The sequence below is a fragment of the Idiotropiscis lumnitzeri genome, chromosome 5, assembly GCF_059441095.1.
Source record: "Idiotropiscis lumnitzeri isolate Australia: NSW breed Sydney's pygmy pipehorse chromosome 5, RoL_Ilum_1.0, whole genome shotgun sequence".
NCBI lineage: Eukaryota > Metazoa > Chordata > Actinopteri > Syngnathiformes > Syngnathidae > Idiotropiscis > Idiotropiscis lumnitzeri.
The window spans coordinates 2,730,084-2,744,046 of record NC_142395.1 but is presented as its reverse complement, the minus strand read 5'-3'; the positions used below and the strand labels follow the sequence as shown (position 1 = coordinate 2,744,046).

The 13,963-nt window shown below is 42.4% G+C and overlaps 1 protein-coding gene across 1 annotated transcript in view; it reads left to right on the top strand.

Moving 5' to 3' along the window:
- Positions 1-12,772, top strand: part of LOC148335977 (uncharacterized) — a 57,123-nt gene extending 44,351 nt beyond the window's left edge. Inside the window, exon 4 of the transcript XR_015843228.1 lies at positions 11,984-12,772. The gene's annotated coding sequence lies outside the window, so the exon portion shown is untranslated. The remainder of the gene's footprint in view (positions 1-11,983) is intronic.
- Positions 12,773-13,963: the final 1,191 nt, after the last annotated feature.

The following is a 13,963-nucleotide window of genomic DNA, read 5'->3' as shown; positions in this document are numbered from 1 at the left end:
AATTTATCCTTAATCTCCGTGCCACACCCGAGACCACTATCACACTTACTCTCCTTCGCCATCTTGAAATCCACTCGTGTGTGTCCCAACCACTTCTTACGCAGAACAATTTTAGCCTTCACATTCACACAGCTTCCACACAGACACGTAAATCCCAGATTTTAAACCGTGTCCCGATACGTAAATCCCAGATTTTATACCGTATCTTAACCACGAATAGTTCCAAACTATTCTAGTAGGTAAATCCCAGATTTTACACTACTATCGTCCACACTTTTACACTTATTTATTTATACATTTTAACGCCGTTCCACTCCGCCTTCCTCTTATAATTTAGCGTTGCCAATATGCAGAATTTGAAAAGGATCTGCTTACCTTATGTCACTGTGGGCCCAAGAGGAAGGCCGGTCAGAAGTGTGGCTCCTTTATCCTTTAATCTTTATCAGGTCGTCACCTGGTGTGGACGTGGGCCCCAGGCCCGAGTCCCAGACTCTTGTGGTTTTTCCTGAAGCCCCAGGCTTCCTTTGAGCCCCAGGCTCTTGAAGCCCCAGGCTTCTTTCCTTTTCTTAGAGCCCCAGACTCTCTTTGAAGTCCCAGACTTCTATTACCTCTCATGCATCACCGTCGGCGTCACCATAAATTGTTGGAATTTACCTTTAAATCAATGTTAGAATTTAACTTTAACCCAATGTAAACTCAAATAAGTAATCTGACTCCAATTTGCGACCTTACCCAACTCCCACACATCCAACAATATGCGCGCTCGTTCTGCAATAGAAAGGTATCAGGAAGCCGGCATTTTCACACACGAGTGGATTTATTCCTAACACACAAATCTACAACTTGAGTTTGGGTCCCTCTCAATACAGCTCTACACCTCTCATACCACCAGCGAATGTGTTCTACCCCCGAGTTGCCCAGTCCTGATTCATACTATACAACATGCAAAATGGCACAGACAAAGGCATCCTGGCATGATTCTATTGGCTATGTGTATTGCAGTTAACTTTAGCTCGCTCTCATTGGTCTTTCTCCTCCCGCCGAATCCCGTGGCTCCTCCTGCGTGCGATTCCCCCGATGGCCGCTCCTTCCCGGAGTCATCTCGTCTCGCTCAGCACCTTCGGTTTCTAAAACATTCCATTCTTGCACAACCCCCGCAACCAGTTTCTCGCCACCAGTCACACTCTCAGCATTTTACAATATCACATTTTCATACATTGGATGCACCAACATCTAATGAACTATGTTAAGCTCAAACTCTTATATTCCTTTAATAGTCAAAAGTATGAAATCCTTTAAGTGTAACTGAAGTTTAGACCATGCTAATGACCAGACATTCAGGAGAGGAATGCAGGAAGATTAGATCACAGCTGCACCACAGGAGGTGTGAACGAGACCCCTCTGAAACAATGGACTTCCATGCCAGGATCACAAAAGTGGCTCCGAGCCGTCTAACCTTTGTTCAGTTTTAAATTGACTGCCATTTACATTATCCTTTACGATGAAGTAAAGATTGATACTTTGTTATTTTTTCATGAGGGGTTAAGGATCGATCTTCCAAAACTGCTTTCATCTTCACATCCAAATCCTGTTCAGCCGTCTGTCTGATGGTAGGCTCGGGTTTTTTCAGACAATCCAGTTGTTGAGGCGAGAGAAGAAACATTTTCTGGGCTGTTTTCAAACTCATGATGGTTAGTCTTTCCTGATTAACCCACCCAAAAGATTACCTAGGAAGGGTACAACTGTTCCCAACAGAGGAAGAATAAATCCGCCTCTTTGTGTCAAAACGGCGCGTTTTTTCTTAAGACTTGTTTTTTTATGGGCCAATAGTCGAATAATTTTCTTTTGTTTTTTTAATTTCTTAAACTGTGCCGGTGAAAGAAGTATATGACCTTTCAATAGATTGAAAGCAATTTCTCACAGTACCTTGATCAAAGTGGCTGGGCCTCTGGTCAGTATGTCTTTACGTCTCTTAGCTTGAAACAGGGTCCTGAGTTGCGGAGCGTTTGTTTTTAAAAGCTTGGACATGTCAATTTTTGGGAATGTAGACGGCAGGCCACTGATCAGGAAGTACACCCGTTCTCAAACGGCATTGTTCTGGACATGTAGGGTTTAAATCCACCAATAAATACCCATGAGCGTCTTTGGTGGCATCTTCTAAACTTTCTAAAAAATAATTTTTCTTCGTAGGGAATATCTGATTAGCCAAAATAGTGGTTTGTAATTTATCCCGAGGATTTTTGAACAAGACCATGTAATTACTATTTAGACTAATAGTACAACTGTATTTACCTTGGTGGAATACATTCTGAGTTAACAATATGACGCTCATATTTCTATGATGTCTATATTGGGTAAAGATTTTCACCACTTCAGGATGCTCCGATGCTTGGAAGATCAGATCGTCAAGGATGATCAAATGAGTCTGGTGTAACGGGAACAAGGCTTCGTCATCAAAAGATTCTGGGAGACCTTTTAGGAATTTTATGTTTTTAATCAACTTTTGTAATTGGTTGTCCATGGGTTGATATGATGTATAAATCCATACAATGTTGTCAGGTACATTTCTCATAACATGATGACAGTCTTCCAAAACACGTTTCACAAAATATGTTTTCCCACAACCGCTAGGCCCTGAGATCAAACATGAAAAAGGCACTTGTAGACGTGGTTCGAATTCGACCTGTGATAATTCAATTTTTTCTAATAACTGTTGGAATTTAGCTTTATATCAATGTTAGAATTTAACTTTAACCCAATGTAAACTCAAATTAGTAATCTGACTCCAATTCGCGACCTTACCCAACTCTCACTCATCCAACAATATGCGCGCTCGTTCTGCAATAGAAAGGTATCAGGAAGCCGGCATTTTCACGCACAAGTGGGTTTATTCCCAATACACAGACTTTCTACATGGCACCTGGGTCTCGGGTCCCTCTCAATACAACTCTACACCTCTCTTGCCACCAGCGAATGTACTACCCGAGTTGCCCAGTAATGATTCATCCTATACAATATGCAAATGGCACAGAGACAAAGGCATCCTGGCATGATTCTATTGGCTATGTGTATCCTGCAGTTAACTTTAGCTTGCTCTTATTGGTCTTTCTTCAAGTGGTGGCTCCTCCTGCTTGTGGTTGAAGGGTCCAGTTTCTTGTCGACCCCTTCCCGCTCGAGGTGTCTGTCTGCGCCAGGCACCAACCTAAAACCTCCCAAACCTTCACATTCTTTCACTTTCTTTGTTCAGCTTCACCAGCCACACACTCAGCATTCCACAGAATAAGAGTGACACAAGATGCAGGACATCGAATAAAACTAGCCAGGTTTAAACTCTTCCACTCCTTTATAACCAAAAGGCACACTACGACCGTCTGGCAAAAGTCTTCGTTTGTCGTAGATCACCCTAAACGTTTTGACGAATTAAGTATTTCTGACGCGAAACCCTTTTTTATCGCGGACGATGCTGTGTTGTGGTGTCTTAAGCGAGTGTGTGTCGGGCTCGTTGCCATGCGTCGTGCTAGATATGTATCCCTCCACTAAGTCTTTGACACTGTCAAAGTTGATGTTTAGAGCGCTTTCGTGCGTCTGTGTGATACCTTTGACCTTCATCACCGTTTTTTTAGTATCTCTAGTTTGATAGGTGTAGCTTTTGGGGCCGGCCGAAACAAATTCCTGAATGCTGTCACCGTCCAATTCATCAGTCAGATCACCGAGATATTGTCCTAATTTTAGAGCCGTTTCCCCATCCCTGACCACGTAGATGAGGCTGTCTGTGTCAGTGTATAGAACCCTATCTTGTAATTGCTCCAAAAATCTGTACATGAAAATTCTAGCATGTGCTGTTGTAAAGCAAGCCACAAAGATGTTTGAGGTGTCGGAGGGTCGTGAAAGAATGTTCTTTTTGTCGCTGTGTTGAATCATCGCGGTGTCTGATTTGATGAAACCGAAGTAATCGATCTCATACAAACCCGAAAACATAATTATAAAAAATTCTTCGGGTTTGTTGGTCCGTTTTGTTTGTTTTAAATTATCTCTCTGACCATATTTTCCCCAGAGAGAATTTAAACAAAGTTTAGAAACCTGTCTCTTACCAGGATTCACTTTGATGCGTTCAGGATCCAGCCGGATACCTTGATGTGTCATGTAATCATTGATGTATCTGTCCCTCCCCTCCTGATCGGTGACATTGGATGGATAGCCAGAGGCTTCCTGCTTCCCCTTGAGGAAGGTGTTCATGTAAGCTTTAAAGATGTCATTGCTCACTGATTCGAAATGCCACACCTCCACAATTTCAACCAATCTGTAACCAAGGTCAAGAGCCTTGTTTAACTCAATAGTCACCCAAACACCGAGCAGAGCCCTGCTCTCGTCATCATGGTGACATGATGAGGTTTGGTTGTTGATTTCGGCACATGTTGTACAGAGAGGGAATGTCAGTTTACCTTTAGCTGTTTTGTAAGGTAACAAAGGCAACAAGAGACCTCGTGGTGGGTAGACTTTGGCTTTGATCAGCCCGAAATATTTACGGGGGTCGGCAAAGTCTTTGCGGATAATGATCGGATGACCGAGAGGATAGGCACAGTTGCTGTTGACATAACGATACAGAGAGGTGACATCGACGTAGAACACTCGTTCATTCAAAGAGGCCGTGTATCGCAATGTGAATACACTGGTTCTGCCCCCGAAAAGAGCCTGACGCGGTGCTAGGGGTTCAGGATGTTGATAATTAAGCATGAACTCTTTCACACCCGGATGAGTTTTCTTCATGTTCAACCGCACGTGTTCTTTCATTACCGTGAGACGTACGCACGGATCAGATTTCAAGGTCGAGAGTTTCTTCTGGCTAATATCAAACAATTCTTGAAAGGTTTGATTTGTCAAAGGGAACCGTTCGGTTGGTGTGTAGCAGTCGGGACAGCCGTGGTAGAAACATCCTAGATATTCAAAAACATGTTTTATACCATCAATTTCGACATACCCATCCACGACGTAGCGACCGAGTTGTTTTTCACCCCCGTTCAAAGCGTGTTGTATAGGCAATTTTTGACTGTGTATGATCCACTCCAAATACTGGATGGAAGCATGTGAGAAGGCTTTATATTGTCTCGCGTAATTATCGGATGATGTTATAGCCAATGTCTGAGGTCGGAGAAAATTGGTACGGAAAACTCCCATGCATGCTGATGCTATGGTGACATAATTGAATGGATCGACGCCTGTCTCGTTTAGAAACTCGTTTCTAAATTTTGTACAACCCTCGGTTAGAATGTCAACATCGTTTTTGCAGTACATCAACGCCTCCTTCCTGAAATCAAAGATCCCCTGACATTCTCTTTCATACCATTCTAGGAATTTGGTACGGTTAGCAGTCGTCATGCGTTCTAACCCATATTCACAAGGCTGAGGATAGGACCCCACATAGTCAAGATTTTCCAACGAGCTGAATTTGTGAGGGAAATACCCTTTACATTGATCGTCAAAACCTAGAGTTTTAGGCTCAGAGGCATGGGTAAAAATGATAGCGAGTCGATGAATCTGAGACGGTTTGACTCTAGCTTGAGACATAAGATTTTACTACCAGTCAAAATAACCTTAGGAACGAGACCCATGTCGATCATCGCTGATACAATGAGCTGGGAATCAAATGAACGGGCATTGTGGGCTATAAGAGTGGTGCCTTTGTAACGAGGATTTCTGAAATGATCAATGAGTTTTACGGCGCAATCAGGTCCCATCCATTGATGTTCTTCTCCTTGGAGTGATTTTGTACAGACCATAAAGGGTTTGTGCACCTTTTCCTGATCCTCATATGTTTCAAAGTCATAGAACACGATTTTTTCACGGGGTTTTTGTTTTGGGAGAGGTTGGATATAACATTGATGACGTTCCCTAGTTATATCAGTATCTTTCAGTGGCATTTTACATGAGACACATTTTTTAACTAAACAGTTATGTTTTGCCTCTTGTGTATTATTGGTCTTGTAATAGTTAAGACCGCAATCGGGACATTTTTTGTATCTATCGCAAAAACTGCCGATTTTTCTACTAGTTATTTTATGCCTGGCATAGCAGACATCATTTCGACATGATTTATTACAACCCTTACAAAGGATGGGTTGTAGAGGTCGGGTTTTACAGGTTGGGTCTATGCAAACATGATGGCATTGATTTAGATTCTTGTTGTTGTAGCCCTTGTAACAATAACAACAGAAGTAACTGCTTTCTATCAAACCCGCTGGGTTTTTCACACCGTAAAAGTGTTGTTTTTGTAAAAAAAACAACAAGACATCCGTGGATTTGGGGTAATCTGTCTCGAAAATGAATAAATGGTCCAAACTCTCCTTATTTTCTATATAGAACCACAATCTTACGACCCAAAAGCATCTCGAATTTATTGATATCATTAAACCCAACAGGGGTCGTCTCAACCAGCCCTACAGCTCTTTGGTACTAAAGTGCTTGTCGATAGATCTCTTGTTCCGTCAACGAGTTATCCATTAAAAGCGATAACGAGGTAGCAAAACATAGTTGTGTATCACACGGATTGTTCGGTATCACTAAATGCTTTTTTTTTTAATAAGTATTTCATGATCCAAAAGACCTTCTATTCGTCGTTTTCTCCCCATGCCTCCTCGATTATCATTTACAATTTGGACGACAAACTCGAGTTGTCTATCAAACAGGACTTGTGCATTAGACTGTACGAGTCGATCGAGCAGATTTTGAACCGCGTTTGCACATACGTCTGGGTCGTCTGACACGCGAACTGTCTCATGTATATTTACATTTTCCCCCACCACTTCCAATTGAACCATATCCCCAGGCAATACATTCGATAATGCTAGATCCAGCTGCTCATTTATCGAGCCCATGATAGCTGTGTAAAATGCTGGAAAATCTGTGTTATCAACGGGTTCTGGTATGTTTAACGGGGTCCTGAGTTCTGTATTATTGAAACGATCTCGTATGATTACCCGATGTCCACCTCTCTGATCAACTGAATCCTCTAACGCTTGGTTGTTTAAGTCCGCAGCTGAAGATTGCGTTTGACCTTGATTGTTTGATGTGGTCTGTGTGCTTGCTAAATCAAGAATTGATGATTGCGTGCCCCCGCAATCATTTGATGTGTTCTGTGTGGTTGTTAAATAAACATCTGGTGTCTGTGTGAGCTCTTGTTGTTGTTGTTGGTTATTTGATGTTAGGTCGAGAGGTTGTGATTGTGTGTGACCGTTTGAGTTTAAATGAGCATCTGATGTTTGCGTGACCCCATGATGTTGATTTGATGTGGGCATTGTTAAATGAACATCTGATGTTTGCCCATTATTGTTTGTTGTGAATATTGTTAGGTCGAGAGGTTGTGATTGTGTGTGTATCTGGTCGCTTGTAGTTAAATGAACATCTGATGTTTGTATTTGATCGTTTAATGTGAATATTGTTAGGTTGAGAGGTTGTGATTGCATGTGTATGTGGTCATCTGTAGTTAAATCAAGCGGTTGTGTTTGTGTGTGTATTTGATCGTTTAATGCGAGTATTGTTAGGTCGAGTGGTTGTGTTTGATCATTTGATGTGTGCTTTGTTAGATCGAGCGGTTGTGTATTATCGTACGCCATATCACTATTTTGGGACGGTTAGGTCAAAAGTTTTAATGACTATTCTAAAGGATTATAAAATCTTCAATTTGTTTTATCGCCGCGAATGGATCGTTAGGTATGCTTTTATATTACCCTTTAAACATTAGACGGCTGGTACTTTGAATAATCATAATTACATACATTCCTAGTGAAATAGAGGACTCTGTTATATCGGTTTCAGACCAGGGGGCGGGATAAATGACGGCGTTTGACTGTCCAAATGTAGGCAGCCGCAACAAATACATGTCCAGACATGCAAACATGACTAGGCACGTTTGCAAAAAGGAAGGTGGGTCGACAGGATATCCTGACTTGCCTGCCCCTCACTATCTTTTCAAACACCTTAAGGCTCTTATCAGATGTAGGATGTGACAGGCTTGGGGGGTGTCTGTGCAAGTCGCCGGGACTTGCACAGACAACACCCCAAACATGCACATTGCCATGTTTAAACTTATGTCGCTGGGAATATGTCTAGGCATGTTTGCAAAAAGAAAACGGGAGCTTTTATCAACCGAATAAACATATACCTGGTCAACACCTTATTGAAAGGTAAAAACAACGCCGACCCCTTTCAACTCATATTATTTCAATTATTTAATTAGTTTTTATATATCTAAATTAGTTAATTAAATTATATATATCTCACTTATTTAATTAGCTGCTTTCTATAACACTGTACTTCAAATGTTAAAATATTGATGACATAAGTACAGTTTGGGAGGGGTTTGGGGAACACATCATTTTTTTTGACAGAAACAGCATTCTGTAGGGAGGGATTAACACTTCAAGGAGGCTGGGAAATTAGATATTTTTGACACAAACAGCATTCTGTAGGGAGGGATTAACGCTTCAAGGGTGTGGGGAAAATGTAAATTTTTTAAAAGAGGAGGCTGGATATTTTTTAACACAGGGGGCGGGGAAATTTGACATTTTTGACAGAAACGGCATTCTGTAGGCGGGGCTATGACGTCATGAATAATTAAGAAAGCAGCATTCTATTATCTCTCGTAAGGTACGCAGCCACTTTTGAGATTGATGACAGCCTCATGTGCTGTATTTTCACGACCATAGGGCACACCAAAAAGTCCCCAATTTTCTCCAAAATGGACTGCCTTATAATACAGAGTGCCTCATGTGTGGCCAATGTTCCATATCTATAAATATGTGATTTTGAGGAGTTCCACTTGACTGACTGGGTACATTACACCGCTTGTTTGACTCCCTCAGTTAGTGAGGGGTTGAGACTACAGAGCACTGTGCTGACTGGAGCATTTAAACAGTCTGATTGTTTTTATGAATATGAATGAAATTGAAAGGATAGAAGGGCGCCCAGGTCCCATGCAGAGGATGCAGGACGTATTTTGATGACCATCAAAATAGGGTTAAGTGTCCATCTGAGGTTAGCATTGTAACAATAGGATTGTTTGTTTATAGTTACGTGTTCCCAGCAGGACTGTTGAGTTGTTGCACAACGCACAAGGCGGGCAGAAGTAGAGTTTATGAAGATAAGACAAGAAAAACAAGTGAGAAAATGTAAGAGCTCTAACCGTCCATTCTGTATAGTTATTAGACAGAACAGAACGAAAAGTGATGGCAGCGGTCAATACACTAGTTGGAATGCGGAAAGGATTAACAACAGCCGTATGCACGTGCAGCAGGCGTACTAAACGGACAGCGGGTGTCGCAATGGAATAGCTGAAACCACCGTCGATGTTGATGTTGGACTTTGGCGACCTAGCGAAAACATGGAAATGCTGGAAGAAGGAATTTCCACGGATGTGCCTGGCGCAGAGGAAGGTGCGAAAGCGAAGCTGTTCTACTACCTCATTGGCGCGAATGGGAGGGCGCTCTTGGCCACACTAGTGAGTGACAACTCGTCAGCGAGGAGGACAGTGAGTTCAATGATAAGGGTGCTGGATGAACATTGTGAACACAAGTGAATGAGACAGTCGAGAGGTACAAGTTTTTTGTACGAAACCAAGATATGGATGAAACCACTGACAAATATTTCATGGACTTGGGAGTGCTAGCCAATGGATGCAACTGTGGAGAAATAAAAGACTCACTAATAAGGGATCGCATTGAGTGTGGCACCAATAGCTCAGCCATGAGAGAGAGACTCCTCAGGGAAGATAGACTGATGCTGGAGAAATGCCTACCAATATGTAGAGCTGCTGAACTGTCAAAAGAAAACAACAGGACACTGGAAGGACACACTGTGGAGGAAATGCATACTGTGAAACACAATACAAAGAAAAGCAAAGGTGATGAAGTTGATTGTAAGTTCTATTGCAGAACCCATGAGCGAATTAAAACGAAATAACTAGCTTTTGGAAAGAAATGTAAAAAGTGTGGGAAAGAAAATCATTTTGCTGTAAAGTGCAAGTCGAAAACAGTAGAAGGCAGGAAATGTAAAGATAAAGATAAAGATGTCCTTTAATATTCCCACAATGGGGAAATTTGCAGTGTTACAGCAGCAAAGATATAGATCACACAGAGGCGGTAGCTGTTAATATATAACATTAGCAGCAGACATTCATATAAAGCATGCAAATATGCACAGTATATACGTATATACACAAATCCCCATGTATATACACAGTTACATCCCACAACGTATACAAGTGTAAGGAAACACTCTTAATATCTGTCCATGGTACAGAGGGGAAATAAATAACGCTGCAATGGTAAAAAAAATACTAAATGATCGAAAATACTGCAATGATAAAAGTACTGTAATGGTAAAAGTACTGCAATGATAGAAAAATACTGCAATGATAAAAGTACTGTAATAGTAGAAATACTGCAATGAGAGAAAATACTGCAATGATAGAAAAATACTGCAATGATAGAAAATACTGCAATGATAAAAGTACTGTAATGGTAAAAGTACTGCAATGATAGAAAAATACTGCAATGATGGAAAATACTGCAATGATAAAAGTGCTGCAACAGTAGAAATACTGCAATGAGAGAAAATACTGCAATGATAAAAGAACTGTAATAGTAGAAATACTGCAATGAGAGAAAATACTGCAATGATAGAAAAATACTGCAATGATAGAAAATACCGCAATGATAAAAGTACTGTAATGGTAAAAGTACTGCAATGATAGAAAAATACTGCAATGATGGAAAATACTGCAATGATAAAAGTGCTGCAACAGTAGAAATACTGCAATGAGAGAAAATACTGCAATGATAAAAGAACTGGAATGGTAAAACTTCTGCAATGATTTATTTGATACCGTAGCAATGCGAACGCAACAGCAACCAACCTCGGTTAGCTCTTCCTATTCAGCTCACGATTTCATGCAATTCTTTACTCAGAAGATTGAGTGTATTCGTGATGAGATTAAAGACACTGTTCTTAAAATTCAGTTGAATTCCGCAATAAATGGTGTTAATAGGGATATTAGGGCTGCTAACTGTCCGATAACCTTATCTAAATTAAAGAAAAATATCTCTTGAAAGCCTAACAAAATTGGTTAGTGCGGCAAAACCGACAACTTGTGTGCTCGATCCGCTTCGTGGCAAACTAATTAAAGAACTCTTTACAAAAATAATAAAATAAAAATAATTAAGGCGGCACGGTGGCCGACTGGTTAGCACGATGGCCTCACAGTGAGAGACAGCATCGGGCGTGGGTTCGATCCCAGCTCCGGCCATCCTGTGTGGAGTTTGCATGTTCTCCCCGTGCTTGCGTGGGTTTCCTCCGGGTACTCCGGTTTCCTCCCACATTCCAAAAACATGCATGGCAGGCCGATTGAATACTCGAAATTGCCCCTAGGTATGAGTGTGAGTGTGGATGGTTGTTCGTCTCTGTGTGCCCTGCAATTGGCTGGCAACCAGTTCAGGGTGTCCCCCGCCTACTGCCCGAAGATAGCTGGGATAGGCTCCAGCACGCACCCGCCGCGACCCTAGTGAGGAGAAGCGGTACAGATGATGGATGGATAAAAATAATGAATCTATCACTTACCACGAGTATAGTACCAGCAGTTTTTAGGACCACCCTTATTCGACCGCTACTTAAGCAACCAAACCTTGACCCAGAGAGTCTCAACTATAGGCCGGTTTCAAATCTTCCGTTTATTGCAAAAATTATTGAAAAAGTCGTAGCGCAACAACTTAATGTATATATGACTGCTAATAATCAATTTGAACCTTTCCAATCAGGTTTTAGAGCCGACCACTCGACTGAGACGGCCCTTGCTAAAGTTACTAATGATCTTCTCATAGCTTTGGACGCGACACCTCATCAATATTACTCTTACTCAATCTTAGCGCCGCTTTTGACACCATTGATCATAACATATTATTAAAACCCCTTGAAACGTGTGTTGGCATTTCAGGTTCAGCGCTTTCTTGAACGGGAAAGCAGTCCACCAACAAAGAACGAACAGGAAACCAGGTCACCAACGAGGAACAAACAGGAAACTAGTCCATTTACTTTTAGTACAAAAGGTGCAAGAGTCAACACAGGAAGAAGGGGCGTGGCTTTGTAGGTGGGCCCTAGCCAAAGGCCGTAACAGACACTTTTGCCGGTATCCTCCTGCCCCCCTTTGAGTCTACAGAGTCCAGGGAGCAGTCCAGGACAGAGCTGTTCCACCTCACTAGTTTGTCCAGTGTCTTTTTGTCCCGGGCCGAGATGCCTCCTGCCCAGGAGACCACTCCATAAAAAATGACCGGTGAAACCACCAAGTCATAGACGTTCCTGAGGAGTGTCCCCTGAACGCCAAAGGACCTCAGCCTCCTGAGTAGGAAGAGTCTGCTCTGACCCCTCCTCTAGAGAGTGTCTGTGTTGTCGCTCCAGTCCAGTTTATTGTTCAGATGAACACCCAGGTACTTGTAAGTTGAGGCCCTCTCAACGTCTGTTACCTGGATATTCACTGGTGCAGGTGGAGAGTGCCAACGCTTGCAGAAATGACACCACCAGCTCTTTGGATTTCCCATCGTTGATTTGGAGGCTGTTCTGTTGACACCAGTACACAAAACCCTGAGTAAGTTCTCTGTACTCCCGATCATCTCCGTCAGTGATGAGGACGACAATCGCAGAGTCATCAGAGAACTTTCGCAAGTGACAGGTGGAGGAATTGTATTTGTAGTCCGAGGTGTAGAGTGTGAACAGGAAGGGAGCCAGAACAGTTCCCTGCGGTGCTCCCGTGCTGAAGAGGAGCACGTCAGACACACAGTCCTGTGTTCTCTCGTACTGTGGCCGGTTTGTGAGGTAGTCGTGGTTCCATGTGATGAGGTGGTGGGCCACTGCCGCCTGCCTTCGCTGGATGGTGTTGAAAGCACTGGAGAGAAATCAAAGAACATGATCCTCACAGTGCTCCCCGCCTTCTCCAGGTGGGGGTTTCCTGCTCTGCTACAGCCTTTGCTACAAACTTCACTTATCTGTGTTTTTGCAATTTTCTTTGTCTGGAAAGAACACCAAATAGACGAGGCTATTTTTGTCATACCCAACAAATATTCCCTCCTCACACTTGGAGTCTAGTTTCTTTCTGTTCTCTTTATAATCAAAACATTTAGAACCAAACTTCCTGGAGAGGTTTAGTCATTTCCCCGTTAGCATTTGATATGCTGTCAGTTTTATTAGATTGTTGAAACATCTGTTTCTCACAATAGTTGCTCTCTAGATTGCATTGGTGCATTAATGTCTTTGGTGAACCACTCTCGATTAGCATGCATCTCTCCATGTCAAATAACGTGCCCCAATTACGCTCAGCGGTGCTATCTTGTGGCGAATACGGGGCTGATGTCTCATGCTTGATGTTATTTTTGGTCAGCAAATTTTGGTAGTTTTTACCAAGAAATTCTGTTCAGTTGTCAGATCCATTTGACCTTCCAGTATGGGGCTGTACCTGCCAGGAATTTCTCAGTCAGTTTGTGAGGTAGTCGTGGATCCATGTGATGAGGTGGTGGGCCACTCCCGCTTGCTCCAGCTTGTCTCCCAATAGGGTGGGTGGATGTTGTTGAAAGCACTGGAGGAATCAAAGAACATGATCCTCACAGTGCTATTAAAAAATCTGGAGAGGAGGGGTATTATCGCACCGGTCGAGTGTCGTACTGATTGAATAAGTAGGTTACAGTGGTGAAACGAAATGGCAAACCGAGGATCTGCATCGACCCAAAACCACTCAACCGAGCGCTGAAAAGGATCCATTTCCCTCTTCCAACTATTGATGGTATACTCCCGGAAATGGCAAAGGCAAAAATATTCACCGACTGCGATGTCAAACATGGATTCTGGCGTGTTAAATTAGGGGAGTCAATCTACTTCACCCCATTTGGCCGGTACCGATGGTTGAGAATGCCGATGGGAATAAGTC